This window comes from Panthera tigris, chromosome C1 (assembly GCF_018350195.1).
Source record: "Panthera tigris isolate Pti1 chromosome C1, P.tigris_Pti1_mat1.1, whole genome shotgun sequence".
Lineage (NCBI taxonomy): Eukaryota > Metazoa > Chordata > Mammalia > Carnivora > Felidae > Panthera > Panthera tigris.
This window is the reverse complement of record NC_056667.1, coordinates 176,302,965-176,317,716: the sequence shown is the minus strand read 5'-3', so window position 1 is coordinate 176,317,716 and position 14,752 is coordinate 176,302,965. Positions and strand designations below refer to the sequence as shown.

At 44.5% G+C, this 14,752-nt stretch overlaps 1 protein-coding gene and 1 long non-coding RNA gene across 2 annotated transcripts in view; one reads left to right on the top strand and one right to left on the bottom strand.

Moving 5' to 3' along the window:
* Window positions 1-284: 284 nt before the first annotated feature.
* LOC122240983 lies at window positions 285-11,911 on the bottom strand. The gene is made up of 4 exons (XR_006220857.1): window positions 11,724-11,911; window positions 8,432-8,554; window positions 5,592-5,695; window positions 285-1,053 (listed from the first exon to the last, which is right to left on the bottom strand). It is a non-coding gene; the product is annotated as an uncharacterized LOC122240983 (long non-coding RNA).
* Window positions 11,912-12,056: 145 nt separating this feature from the next.
* The window catches only part of STAT1 (signal transducer and activator of transcription 1), a 41,266-nt gene continuing 38,570 nt past the window's right edge, over window positions 12,057-14,752 (top strand). The window contains exons 1-2 of the mRNA XM_007094693.3: window positions 12,057-12,197; window positions 12,501-12,653. The gene's annotated coding sequence lies outside the window, so the exon portion shown is untranslated. The remainder of the gene's footprint in view (window positions 12,198-12,500; window positions 12,654-14,752) is intronic.

The following is a 14,752-nucleotide window of genomic DNA, read 5'->3' as shown; positions in this document are numbered from 1 at the left end:
CCTATGCAAGCTCCTGAATAGTACTCTTATGGTCAAGGTGTCTATTGGATGGAAGACCATCAGGCTAACTTGAGGTGCATTCTCCCAGTCTCTCTTCCATAAGCCCCATTTTCTGAAATTCAAATATATCAATTGGCAGCAACATTAGAGTAAACCATCGTAAACCTTAAAGAAGTAATCTCCAGGAAATCTACCTGGAAATACTCTTAAACAATTGGATTTAGAAGCTAAAAAAGGTTTCAGAAGCTTTTCATTCCCTGGAATGTATTAAAAGTATTATGCACTCTTATTCAGCAAAATTTTTAGAAACTGCCTAAGATAGAGCCTGGTAGCAGAATGCCAAGGTCTCATGTATGATCTCAATCATCATTGTTATTTGAGGGTAGATAATGCAAGGACATCTGTAGTTTGCTCCCTATAATAGAAACAGAGGCAATGTAGTAAGAATAAGAGTTCAACAAGTGCCTGTTTTCGGTTCAGAAAATCAAAACCAAGCTCTTGATCCCAGTATAGAATTAGTTCCCAAGAGTGTGAGTCTTACATTCCAGAAATCATGTTTGTGAGAGTAACAGGATTTTGGCAGGGTATTCCTGGATATCCCTGTTTAGTTCAGGGCAAGGTGTGTGCCACATGAGGTGAAGTGCAATGAATGGGAAGGGAATTTAGACCACACTTCCAACAAATCCTCCCTCAAAAAAATTTTTTTTTCACAACTGGCGGCAGCAAATAAGTAGCATTTAATGAAACAAAGTGTAGATTTATTTTTTAAATATTGAATCATATTTTCACTTCTCCCTTCACCCATCCCAGACCAATCACAGACGTCCATTTTGCTAAACCCTTTGCAAATTCTTTTTCATATAGACTCATTTTGACCAATTGTCCCAAATATCAATGCCTTTGTCTATAATGTTGAAAGAAGGCAGCTGTCAGTGGATTTCCTCAAAGTCTTCAGGTGGCAAGGAAGACCCCCCAGAGACCCATAAAGAATGAGTATGCTTCTGGCAAACCCAAGGGATTTTTCTTTACATGTTCAGGAGGCCCAAGAACTCCCTGCAGAAGAAGGAACAGAGTAGAGGTCAAACCAATCAGAGCTATATTCCAACAGCAGATAAGTGTAGTCTGGACTTAGCAAACTGCCTCTGTGCACACTCCAATTTTTCACAGATACTTTTTTTTTTTTTTCAAATTGACCATGAGCATTCATTGATTTGACTGCATTTTTTAATCTGGCTTATTTAAGTATAATATAATACAATTCACCCTTTTCTGACAAGCCCATACAGCTGTGTAGCTACCACTGTAAGAACATTTCCACCAGAGTCCTCACAAAGAGGACGCTAGAAAAACATGAGTAAGGACATTCTCTGCAACATCCTTAAATACAACAAACAACTCCATGCAGCTTCCTATGTAGGCAGACAGCTCTGTTTAAAATAAATTGGGGGTTGGGGGCAGGGAGGGGCACCCGGGTGGCTCAGTCGGTTAAGTTGTCCTACTTGGGCTCAGATCATGATCTCATGGCTTGTGAGTTCAAGCCTCATGTTAGGTTCTGTGCTGATAGCTCAGAGCCTGAAGCCTGCTTCAGATTCTGTGTCTCCTCTCTCTCCCCCACTCCAGCCCTCTCTCTCCCTCTCTCAAGAATAATAAACATTAAAAAAATGTTAATAAAAATAAAAATAAATAAATAAAATAAATCAGGGGGTGCCTAGGTGGCTCAGTCCCACTCTTGATCTCAGCTCAGGTCTTGATCTCAGGGTCGTGAGTTCAAGCCCCACATTGGGCTCCACGCTGGGTGTGTGAAGCCTACTCAAAAAAAATAAATCAGATCATTTTACCCTCTGTTTATAACCTTCAAATGGTTTCTGGTGCTCTGGATTAGCAGTTCTTACCTGGGGTATTCATGAGTTTGGATGGCAAAAGAGTTTTCACAGACTTCTAACTGAAACTTAGAATTTTCTTCAATTATGAATAAAGGCAACAAACCATAACCCGCACCTTTTTCTCACATTAGAGTTGTTACAATTATCTCGAAATATTTCTTATGCTAAGCACAATTTTGAAATTGTCATCAGACCCACTGCTAGAGCCTATTTAATGCCATTAACAAAGAGGCACTTGTATCACTATATCACAAAGTTGGTTTTAATATTTTGATATCCGCATCTCACTGTGGTTGCTTTTCCATTTAATCTCATGTATTTTCTTTTATTCAACTAAAAATATTATTTTTTGCAGGAGTTCATAGGCTTCATCAGACTGCTGAAGGGGCCGTGGCACAAAAATTTAAGAATCCCAACTCTGGGATGATGACCATAATTCTCAAGGGATCTTTCCAAAGTCATATATTATTTAGTCTCTTCTTAGTCTTCAACTCCTCTCTCATCACCTCCCCCAACAATGGCTTCTCACTCTCCAAAACATACACCCACAAGACTGTGCTACTCTCCATTTCTTTGATGGCCCAGGTGCTCTCCTGCCTCCCTCCACTGCATCTTCTCAAGTCTCCAACCCCACCTTATCCACCTTGCTACCTGGATAATGTTCATACATCCTGAGGATTCTAGAAAGCCTTCTGCCCCCACACTCCCCATGTGCACATGTGAATGACCCCAGGTCACATCATGCTTCCAGATCCCCCAGCACCGTTCCTATCAACCTTGTTGTAAAGGCATATTAGCTGTCCTCTTCATTAGACTCTAAGCAAACTCTCTATGGACAGGGACCAAGGTTTTGTTAACAGTTATATCCCTAAAATCTAGTGTAGTCTCTGCCTCTTAATAAATATTTGTTAATGATTTAATATTTGAACACATAGAAGACAGTAATTAGTTCCTTTCTTTATATTGCTCCTTGACCTGCCTGCAAGACTAAGCTAGAATTCTCCATACAACCTTCCAAATTCTAAAATTATGGGACAGTCACTAATATTATACTTCAAATTTAGTAACCAAAACATGCTTGCCATCACTTCCCTCTACTTCACCTCACTCATAACTTCCAAACTCTGTAGAAATGCTCTGGATAAAACTGTCTGATTATCTGCTTATTCTAACTTCTCTTTAATTTAGAAACCTTATACGTACGTGCCTAACATCCCAGACTTCTGTTCATCCATAGATGAACCAAGTGCTCTTGAAAGTTCCCCTTAACTCTGCCTTCATTAAACTCATTGCCTTTACTACTCCTGGGGAAAGCCCTACACAACACTCTTACATTAGGCTTGACAGTCATCCAGTTAGATGCCTCACAGACTGCTGTCAATGGGAAGAACCCTAGAGGCTGTCTAGACAGGGTGGAGATGAGGGAGAGGTTGATAAGGATGTCGAACAGTGGTGCTCTCATTAAAATCCTTTGGGGAGTTTTTCAGAGTACACATGTCCTTTATTCTCCTCCCCTCAATTCTAGCTCAAGAAGTCTAGAGCCAGTGTTGAGATCTGAATGGTTGAATTAACCTGTGATTCCTGATTCCGGTGTTGGTTGATGGTATTATGCACTCGTTAAAAAATGTATATTATAAAAATACTGAGATTGTGTATCAGGGACTGCCTTTCTCAACTAGAGTTTCCCATCTGAACCATAAGACACAGTAAGTAATTAGCTTGACTATTTTCTCAGTTGACCCAAGGATGGTACGCAGTGCCCTTTGAGGTATATAGGACAGACAGTAGTTCATACACAGATGCCTCAGAGCATTAGGCTTAATTCTTCCACGGAACCTGGGAGCAGGCAGACTGTCACAGTACAAAGTCCCTCCTGTTGTGAGGAGAGATGAAAACAGACAAATAATAAACGAGAGATTTAATAAGTGCTATGAAGACTAGAGTAACTGGAAGAAGTGGTCAATGAAGGTCTCTCTGGGGAGATATTTGATCTGAGACCTAAAGAATGAGAAGGAGCAAGTTCATAGACGCAGTCAGGAACACAGCATCCTAAAAGAACAGTACCTAAATAAGACCCCTGCTGATAAAATCTTGAGTGCTTGAGGAAAAGAGGGAGGCCACAAGGAGTGGAGCATGGGGAGACATGGAGTGACCGGGGCAACATGGGTAGGAGAGAGGGTTAAGACCAGATCATGTAGGAGTCTGGAGGGAAAGCCGAAGGCTGTGGATTTTATTACAAGTGCTATAGGAAAGAGTGGTGGTATTATTTTTGTTTCTTCATTATACTGAAGTTTTCATTTGTTTCAAGTAAATATATAACAAGGTTTCTACAGAAAAATTCAGCTTCAATTCCTGGACTAGGAGCTTCGTGGTGGTGCAACCTGAGCAGTTGCACAGAGCCAGCACTCACAAGGGCTCCATGCTTGATTTAATGCCCTACTGTTGGGTCCTGCAAATTGTACAGCCTGCCCTGTCCTTTTTTTTTTTTTTTTTTTTAATTTTTTGTTAATGTTTATTTTTAAGAGAGAGAAAAATACAGACTGCCAGCAGGGTAGGGGTAGAGAGAGAGGGAGACACAGAATCTGAAGCAGGCTCCAGGCTCTGAGCTGTCAGCACAGAGCCCAATGTGGGGCTTGAACTCAAGAATGGGGAGATCATGGCCTGAGCTGAAGTCGGTCACTAACCCACTGAGCCACCCAGGCTCCCCAGCCTGTCCTGTCCTTCTAACGGGAAGATAAACGTTCATTCGTGTTGTGGGAATTATGTAAGGAACACTTACTGGTCCCCATGGGGACCGGTGCTCACTCTCCCATGAGACTGGAGTCTATGGTACAGTAGGATGGATACCCTCACACACTGGAGGTCCTGGGTTGGTCCCTGTATCACCCTACGTAGTTATGGCTCTTTGCTGGTGCTGGTGCTGGAGCTCTTCCATTATACTTCTCCCCCACTCCTTCTGGTATAATCACCATAAGGGAAAGGGCGGGTGGGGGGGTGGGGGTGCAAGAAAATCCCAGGAGAAAAAGAAAAGCCCCTTTTGCAGATAACTGCAAAGGGACACCTAAAGAGCCAGCCAGCCCTTCAACTTCACCTTCACACCAGCTGGGTGAAGGTCAGAGCTTGGAAAACAGGGTCTGAGTTAGCACGCGTGCAGACTGTGTAGAAAGAAGACAGGGAGGAAAACGGGTCGTCTCCAGGCCAAGGGAAGAATGAAAAGATGCAAGTGGGAAGAGTAAGGTTTCCAGCACCTTCAGGAGTTAGAAAACATTCCCCTCCCTCCTTCCTCCTTCCCAAGTTAACGGGCACCGCGGGCACCCCCACCCCACCCCCCCACCCCCCCACCCCCCCGCCTCGGCCTTTCATCTAGTCCAGGACCACTACTGTAAGGACTTTGCCGACCGGAATGGCGTAGGGCAAGTGGCAGGGCTGGTGCTGGCACTAGCGTGCGGATCCCGCCTCCTTCCTCCCGGAGGCTGTGGGAAGGAACCGCTGACCAGGCGACCAGACTGCGGGAAAACCCCGGGCCGCGCCTGCGCACTACTCCCTGACTCTCTAGACTTTCGCTTTTCGGTTTCCTCCCAATTCTGCTCCTTCTCGCTCCCGGGCCGTTTCCCCGAAAGCACGTGGGGCGGCTCTTCTGAGCAGCCGAGTCCCTCCCGCCGCGCGCCGGGCCGGCTGTTTTGGAAACATTTCAAAGAGCCGGACTACCTGCACCTCCCAGTATACCGCATCCTGGGCAGGCATGGGCTGCTCTCCAGAAAGCACAGGACTTCAAAAGCTGTTCACGACGGTGTTTGCATGATGAATGCTCACTATAGACATTTGTAGGGGGAAAAAAAGAAAAAATTATATAGTAACCCACCACCCAGAAACTTAAAACACTTTCAAATATTTTCCCTCCTTCCTTCTCTCCTTTTTTCCCTTTCTATTTCTATGTGTTTACATTTCTACATGTTCTTATAGCAATAGGATAATACCTTCTATGTTTTCTATCCTGCATTAAAAAAAAATTTTTTTTATGTTTATTTATTTTTGAGAGGGAGATAGAGCACGAGTGGGGGCGGAGCAGAGACCGAGAGGGAGACACAGAATCCGAAAAAGGCTCGATCCAGGCTCTGAGCTGTCAGCACAGAGCCAATGGAGGGCTCTAACTCTGAACGGTGAGATCATGACCCGAGCCTAGGTCGGACACCCAACCGACTAGCCACCCAGGCGTCCCTCTATACTGCATTTTAATTTAATTTTATACGTGGGTATTTTCCAATGTAACTAAATAATCTTTGAAAGCATAACTTTCATATTCTAGCATATGAGTATCAAAAATCCAGAGAATTACTGGGAATTTTAGAAATCTTTTATTTTGAGGGCACCCGGGTGGTTCACCCCATTAAGTATCTGATTTCAGCTCAGGTCATGATCCATGGTTCATGAATTCTAGCCCCACAGAGCCCTGCATCTGTCTCTGAGCTGACAGTGTGGAGCCCACCTCTGATCCTCTGTCTCCTTCTCTCTGCCCCTCCCCCCCGTCTTGAAAATAAACTTTAAAAAAAAGTTTAGAAATCCTTTATTTTAATCCTGTTATATTAACAGATTAACAAATATGGTTTATACCAATGAAGTGTAATTCCTACTGATGAAGTGTAATTCCTACAATTAGATATCTCAGTTACCAACATTACTACAACATTGGAAAAATATGCCTAAAATGCAATATGGTACTATAGATTTTTTTCATCAGATTTATAGTTGCCATTTTGAGACAGGCCAAGACCATAAAGACAAAACACAGAGGGAGTAAGTTTTTCATTGCAGGACAATGGTCCTGCACCACCTGAGAAATCCACTTTCTAATTCGGTAGTAGGATGCTTTGCTTTCCCCCATAAGATCTGTATCCATGATCTATTGCTACGTAACAAACCAAACTATCCCCAAAACTCAGAGGGGAATAAAACAACAACCATTTATCATTGCCTGTGAGTCTTTGGTAGACTGGGCAGTTCTGCTTATCTGGGTCAGATCTCTGATCTTGCTGTCTTACTTGCCTGAGGCCTAAGCCCTGACAGCTGCAGACTCAGTGGTGTTCTGCGTGGGCTTTTGTGCTGCAGCAGGCTAGGCTGACTTGCCTTGGAGGCAGGGCAGGGTTTGTGGAATGGAGTATTGTGAGGCCCCAGAGGCCCAGGCTCAGAATGGCACAATGTCACATCTGCTGTGCAATATTGGTCAAAGCAAGTCACAAGTCAGCCCAGATATGAGGGGTGGGAGAATCATCCCTGCCTCTTGCTGGAAGCAGCTACAGAGTCACATTGCAAATGAGTGCATAAGAGGAAGAGGATCATGTGGCCATTATTGAAAACAATCTACCAAAACATCCTTCCTAATTAATTCTAATGAGAATTATATAACTGATAATATCTTTTTGCCTTGGTTTGTAGGCTGCACTGTATTCTTTATATTACTAGTTATTGTAGATATAATTAAATAAATAGAACTGAGCGACTGGAAATATAAGGGATGAATGAAGAATAGGAATGATGGGGCAGCTGGGTGACTCAGTTGGTCACATGTCTGACTCTTGGTTTTGGCTCAGGTCATGGACTCACAGTCTGTGACTTCGAGGCTTGCATTGAGCTCTGTGCAGAATCTGCTTGGGATTTTTTCTCTCCCTCTCTCTCAGCCCCTCCCCTGCTCATTCATTCTCTCTCTCTCTCTCTCTCTCTCTTTCTCTCTCTCTCTCTCTCAAAATAAATAAATAAGCTTTTTAAAAAATTAGAAAAAAAAGAAGAGGAATGATACTGTCTTGATGACTTCCCCAAGCAAAAATAAATTTGCTTCAAATAGGAGGTTTGGGATGGTTTCTAAGAATCTTTCCACTGTATCATCATGGGAATTTATGAGTTACTACAGTGCTTTCAATAACTCATCATAAAATGTGGCATCTAGGGGCTCCTGGGTGGCTCAGTCGGTTAAGCGTTGCACTTTGGCTCAGGTCATGATCTCGGTTTGGGGGTTCGAGACCTGTGTTGGGCTCTGTGCTGACAGCTCAGAGCCTGGAGCCTACTTCAGATTCTGTGTCTTCCTCTCTCTCTGCCCGTCCCCTCTTCACGCTTTGTCTCTTTCTCTCAATCTCAAAAATAAATAAACATTTAAAAATAAAAAAAAATAATAAAATCTGGCATCTGGACTCCTCACCATCTTTGTCCTTTAAATAAATGCCAGTTGAGGGATGGCAAATAATAAGTTTTATCTTACCTGCCATTTCTGATTGATTGCTGTGACTTACCAGATACAACATGGAAAGGTATTCAGAAGCTGGGCACTGGCAGCAAAGAGTACCCTGTCATTTGTTGCCTTTTTTTTTTTAAACTCAAATACACGTCTTTGCATTTACTGTTTCAAGTTTTATCCAGTTGGTTTCAGCACAGCAACATTCTACCCCAAGATAATTTAGACTTTTGATTCTGTCATCTGTGAATTAGTCAGTTATTTCAGTGGAGGGAGAGGGAATCTCAGGGGCTTACAACAATGACAACAAACAAACACGTCTTACTCATGGGTATGTGGTTAGGCTAGACCAGTTCTGGTACATTCGGGGGTGGGTGAGGGGGCTCCACGCAGCGTTTCTTCTAGGACTCAACCCGGAGGAGCAGTGGCTGCTTGAGCCTGACATCTCCTAGAGCAGAGAAGGAGCATATAAGGACAAGTCAATCACATGGACCATTCAAAGTCTCAGGTTGGTTGGACTGTGCCTCACATCTGCTTATATTCCACTACTCAGCATGTCAAGGCCAAAGTGAACTGAGGCAAGGAGTGGGAAGGGAAAGAAAAAAAATGAAAATAAGGCAATTTACCGAACATGGTATTAGCTTTTTTATTTTTTTTCCAGATTTGTGTCTTTTGCAAAGTTGACACTGTTGATATAGAGATAGAGTTTCCTAAACTGACTGTTCTAAGGGAGTCATCACACATTTGGGTCTTGTATTTCTGACTCTCTAGTTTTTGTTTGTTTATTTGGTTGGTTTGGTTTATTTGGCTGCTTTTTCATCAGTCGGCATATTAAATAATCACACTTACAAAATACATATAGTTTGCCCTCCAGGAACTTAGAATCTTAGAGGGAATAAGACTTGGACACTTCCAAAACCATTATATAGGGAGTGTGTGGTGACTGTCAACATAAATAGAGACACTTATATATCAGGTTATTTCAGAGACAAGATTAATCAGCACAGTCTGAGGTGGTTCCAGAAGGAGAATACAGGATTTCGGCTTAGTTTTAAAAGTTGGGTGAAAAAAAAAAAAAAAAAAAAAAAGTTGGGTAAAGATTTCATAAGTAAAGTGACTAAGGGGCAGGACATGCCATTTACTTTGTGCAGTACTCGTCAATGGTATGGGCAAAGGGACAGAAACAGGAAAATTAAAACCTTGGATGGGGGCGGGGGGAAACAGGGAATAGAGTTTAGTTGGGTAAATGGGACAGTGGGGGACAAGACTGGAAAGAAAAGTGAGGACATTCTGTGGAAGATCCAGACTAGTAGACAAAGTTTGTGTTTATCATAAATGCAGTAAGAGCCGTCAAGGCCTTTGAGCATGGATTAAGTGTATCAGTGTGGTTAAAGTTTTAGAGAACTTAATTTGGCAAATATAGTGGAGAAGAAAGGGATGGGAAGAAGGTGGTGTACCTGGTACCTATGGTAACATTCCAGTGCTGAAGTGATGAGAGCTACAGAGTATGGTCAATGATGGTAAAACAAAGGAGGATAAAGGCACAGGGAAGGAGACACCCACAGAACTTGATAATAAGTGCTGACTTCCTAGAGTCACATTTACTCAAACATGGTCTGGGCCCTTCTGCAGGTGAGTAGGAGGGGAAAGCCTTTTTACAGTGGACTGGCACCTCTTTTTACAGAAGGCTGCTACTTTGGTAACAAGGGTCATTGTTATCACAGGTCAGTGAATATGTGACAAGAAGAAGTATATAGATGTGGGAAGAGAAAAATAATAGACACATGTATAAACACATCCCTGGAAAATTATTTAGATCCTTTTCCTACCTGAAGTTGCCTTATTATTCCAGTTCCATCTGCTTCAAGGAGTCAATTTATCATATGGGCATACCTTCCAAGATCTAATCTAGGCTGGACTCAGGGATGCCTACCTGGGGGAGTGGCATTTAAGCTGAGTTTTTAGCTAGGACATAAAAGATGAGTTAGCCAGAAAAGAGGATGGGGGAAGGGGATGTTGCCCCAAGTAACTTTCCAAATGGAGAACTGCTGGTGAGAAGGTCCTGAGTTTGGGGAAAGAGCTTGGCATATTTGAAAAACAAAAATGCTGAAGTATGGAAAGGAAAGAGTGGCACAAGATGGGGTTAGAGAAAGTGATAGTGGAACCAGGGCTTTGTACGCTCTATTAAGAATTTTGAATTTATACGGGGCACCTGGGTCGCTCAGTGGGTTCAGCGTCTGACTCTTGATTTTGGCTCAGGTCATAGTCTCATGGTTCATGAGATTGAGCCTTGCATTGGGCTCTGCGCTGGGTGTGGAACCTGCTTAAGATTCTTTCTCCCTCTCCCTCTCTCTCTGCTCCTCCCTCCACCTCATAGGTGCAGGCACACATGCACATATGCACTTTCTCCTTCTCAAAATAAATAGACGTTAAAAAGAAGTCATCATGGGATTTTTCAAGTTGCCAAACATGCTCTGCTTTGAAATCCAAAAGAAAATCACTCAAACTGTTCTAGAAGAATGGGTTAAAAGGGAATTAAGAGCAGGGTGCCTGGCTGGCTCAGGTGGTAGGGCATGTGACTCTTGATCGTAGTGTTGTGAGTTCAAGCCCCAGGTTGGGTATAGAGATTACTAAAAAAAAATGAACTTTTTTTTTTTTTAACGTTTATTTATTTTTGAGACAGAGAGAGACAGAGCATGAACGGGGGAGGGGCAGAGAGAGAGGGAGACACAGAATCGGAAGCAGGCTCCAGGCTCTGGGCCATCAGCCCAGAGCCCGACGCGGGGCTCGAACTCACAGACCGTGAGATCGTGACCTGAGCTGAAGTCGGACACTCAACCGACTGAGCCACCCAGGCGCCCCAAAAATGAACTTTTAAAAAAGGGTGGAATTAAGAGCTTAAGTGAAGCAGCCATTTGGGAATCTACCGCAATAATCCAAATGAGAAAAAAGTGCAGATGGTATAAGAGTTGCAAAGAAGTTGATGAGACTTGAGGAATGTTTAACAGGAAGAATCAGCAAGGCTGGAGGACCAGGTGTGGGGGGTGAGGGAGAAGGCAATGTCAAAGATGACTCCTAGCTCTCTGACACATGCTAACTCTAGGTAAAAAAAAAAAAAAAAAAAAAGGGAGGTGGCAGTTTTGAAGAGAAAGATGATGAGTTGGTTCTGAATAGAACTAGTTTGCAGAGTTTACTAGACATCCATGTGTTAAGTCCAGTGAAGACTATACACATGTGTGAAACTTACAGGAGAGGTGTGGACAGAATCCACATGTAGAAGCCCTTCACATCTAGAGGGAAACTGAAGTTGTGGGTGAGATCATCACTGACAGTGTGAGAAATGTAGGTAAAGCTAACCAACATCTGGACCCTGACAACATTTAACACTGACCGGTTTGGCAGTGGAGTGAAGCACAGATGAAGAAGTGTGCCTGAGAGGTGGGAAGAAACAAGCAGGATGTCGTTGCATGGCCATGGAGAAAATGTTGAGAAATGGAGACGCCAACTGTTTCTGAGTGGTCCAGTAAGGTGAGGACAGAAAAAGCGCCCCCCGCCCCGGGCTCAACAACACGCAGGTCAGCTGCTAAACTTTGCTTCTAGAAAGACAACGTCCCCACCTGTGTCCTTTGTCTTGGGTTCAAGTTTGGGCCTCTGCAAATACAGACTTCCTTTTACTTGTTCTCTAAAATGTTTAGAGGTAACCGGCAGTCCGCCGAGTTGCAACACACAGGGGAAGCTTCACGTCAACCAACCCCCACCGCGGGGCTCGGCTCAAAGACTAGGGAAGGACCTCGCGGGCTGGCAGAGCGGCGGCTCCGGAGGGGAGAGAGCCCGCCCGCGGAACAGCCACGTCCGATTGGCGGATTGCAGCAGCCTCTCGGTGATTGGCGGAAGCGGAAGAAGGCGGGGCGCCGGGTGCAGTCTTTTCTCCCAGCTGGTACTTTCGTTTTCCTGCACGGAGTCTGCGGAGTGGCTCCGCCGGACCCGGGACGACGCCCGTTAGACCCCAGACCCAGTAGAGGTGACCCGGGAGCCCGGGAAAGGCAGCACTGCTGCGCCTCCGCCCACTGCTGCCCGACCCAGCGCTCAGAGTGAGTAGGCATGAGGTTCCGGGTGCCGGGGTGTGATATGCCAGGACCGCCCTGTCGGGGCCTGGTAGCCGGACGGAGAGGACGGGCTTTGCAGGTGAATCCGTCATCCCGGAAAGAATGCGTACCCACTATCACAGGTGTTCTTGGTGACAACTCGATTGTTCCTGGCAGTCGTGCTCTGGCAGTAAAGATGTCTTCTGAAATAGAATTTTCCCACATAAAACACTACATTTCCCCGTTTACCTCCACCTTTTCCTCCTTCCCGCCCCTTTCCACCACAGTCATGTTTTCTTCTTTTCACAGAAAAGTTTTCATTTGCCGCGTGCCATCCTTGGAGAGCTGTCTAGGTTAGACGCTCACATCCTGTGCATGCAAACCCAACAGTCTTGGCATCTGACGTGAATAGCTGCTGTTTGGGTTGGATCCTTAGCCCCTTGCTGGGACACAAGGTGACAGGTCAGTAATTGTTCATGGAAGCAAATGAATGAGCGCATAATTTTGGAAATTTAATTCTGATTCTATGTTTAATTTTTTTTAATGTTTATTTTTGGGAGAGAGACTAACACACACAGAGTGCAAGTGGGAGAGGATCAGAGGGAGAGGGAAACACAGAATCTGAAGCAGGCTCCAAGTTCTGAGCTGTCAGCACAGAGCCCCACGCAGGCTCCAACTCACTAACGGTGAGATCAGACCTGAGCCCGAGTCAGTCGCCCAAGGGACTGAGGCACCCAGGCACCCCTGCATCTGTGTTTGAAGATGAAGGAATGTAGGGACGCCGGAGGCTTAATCGGTTAAGCGTTAGTTAAGTTTTGGACTTCAGCTTAGGTCACAGTCTCCTGGTTTGTGAGTTCGGGCCCTGCGTTGGGAAGGAACTTAATGTCTTTCAGGAATATAAAAGTTCCTGCAAACCCCCATATTAGTCTTTGAAAAAATTGTGTCTAATACTGAAGAGTTTGTGTGTATGTGTGTGTGTGTATATATATATGTGCATATATATATGTGTGTGTGTATATATATATATATATATATATATATATATGGTTGACTGCGTTGGATATTGTTTGTGTAAGTTGGAGAGGTTGTTTTTATGGGACAGAAATAAGATGAGCCTCCAGCACAATCCAGTATGCTACCGCTGCTTAATGAGGATGCAGAACTCAAACTTGGTGACGTATAATATGGTTGGCCCTTTACTTTCTAATTCACTATGAAATATACCAGATTTTAATTCAAACTTAGTACATACTGTCTGCAGGACACCGTCCAATGTACAGAGAATGCTTAAACAAAAAGAGCGTAAGAAGACATGGTCCCAGCAACTCTGAAACTTACATTATGCAGGGGAGAAATCATAGAGGTTAATAAGGAACTGATGGTCTAATAGAGGGTACAGAATGCAGTGAGGCACAAGTCAAAGAAAGCTGTCTCTGGATGGGTCTTAGCTTTAGGAAGAGGGGGCACCGTATCTACCTTTGAATGCCGGTAGGATTTAGAGAGGCAGAACTTTGTGGGGAGGCTGTTTTCAAGGGTGAGTGACAGCTGGAGCAAAGTAAAAATGGTGGGCATAGCCAAAACACTATAGAGAATTTGGTGAATGATTTGCTCTGTTAATGGATGAAAATAGGGTAAGGGTGCAAATCAGCCTAGGAGTGGGCAAACTAGAAGTTTTGAGCAAGACAGGGATGTGGTCTATGTGTACAGCAGGAGGCTGGATTGAAAGATAGTGTTGGAGTGTTTTGTTTTGTTTTGTTTTGTTTTAGCATAGACAATCTTTATTGGCAGATGTTAAGAGTGCAAAATGGTGGGGCATCTGGGTGGCTCAGTCAGTTAAGCATCCAACTTCAGCTCAGGTCATGATCTCACAGTTTGTGAGTTCGAGACCCGCGTCGGGCTGTGTGCTGACAACTCAGAGCCTGGAGCCTGCTTCAGATGCTGTGTTTCCCTCTCTGCCCCTCTCCTGCTTGCGCTCTCAAAAATAAACATTAAAAAAAAATTGAGAGTGCAAAATGGTGACAAATCCAAAGGGATGGGAAAGGAGGTGGGGCGTGGTTCCCCTTTGTCCAAGTGAGGACCCTATAATCAGGCCAATGGGCTGGGAGCACTTGACTGTGGCCACTTTGGGTCCAGCACCCTTCAAAGAACAAGCTCCTAGACAGGAGGTTCCTCACAGAACACGGGAAGGGAACAACACCCCAGAAGAGGCATGGGCTATGTCCCACACCCTGGTAGCCTAGCTCCTGCCCACCGCACAGCTTGACAGCTTGGGGTAGGGGTGTTTGGGGACTGGGCTAAACTTATCCCTCTGCAAACCCAGGTATCTGCCTCCTGCCTCATTCCCCCCCCCCCCACCACCACCACATCCCGCCCCCCCACAGTGATTAGCCAGGTTGGATGGCCTAACAGGGCCCAGCCCAACCCAAAGTGAATAGTTCACATAATATACCATATTTTAGCCATTGTGTGGGTTGCAGGCCTTTGGAGACTGCAGGGATCACTGTGGGCTGACCCTAGCCAAACAACCCTTTCTAGGCCACAGAAATCAACCCAAGGTCTTG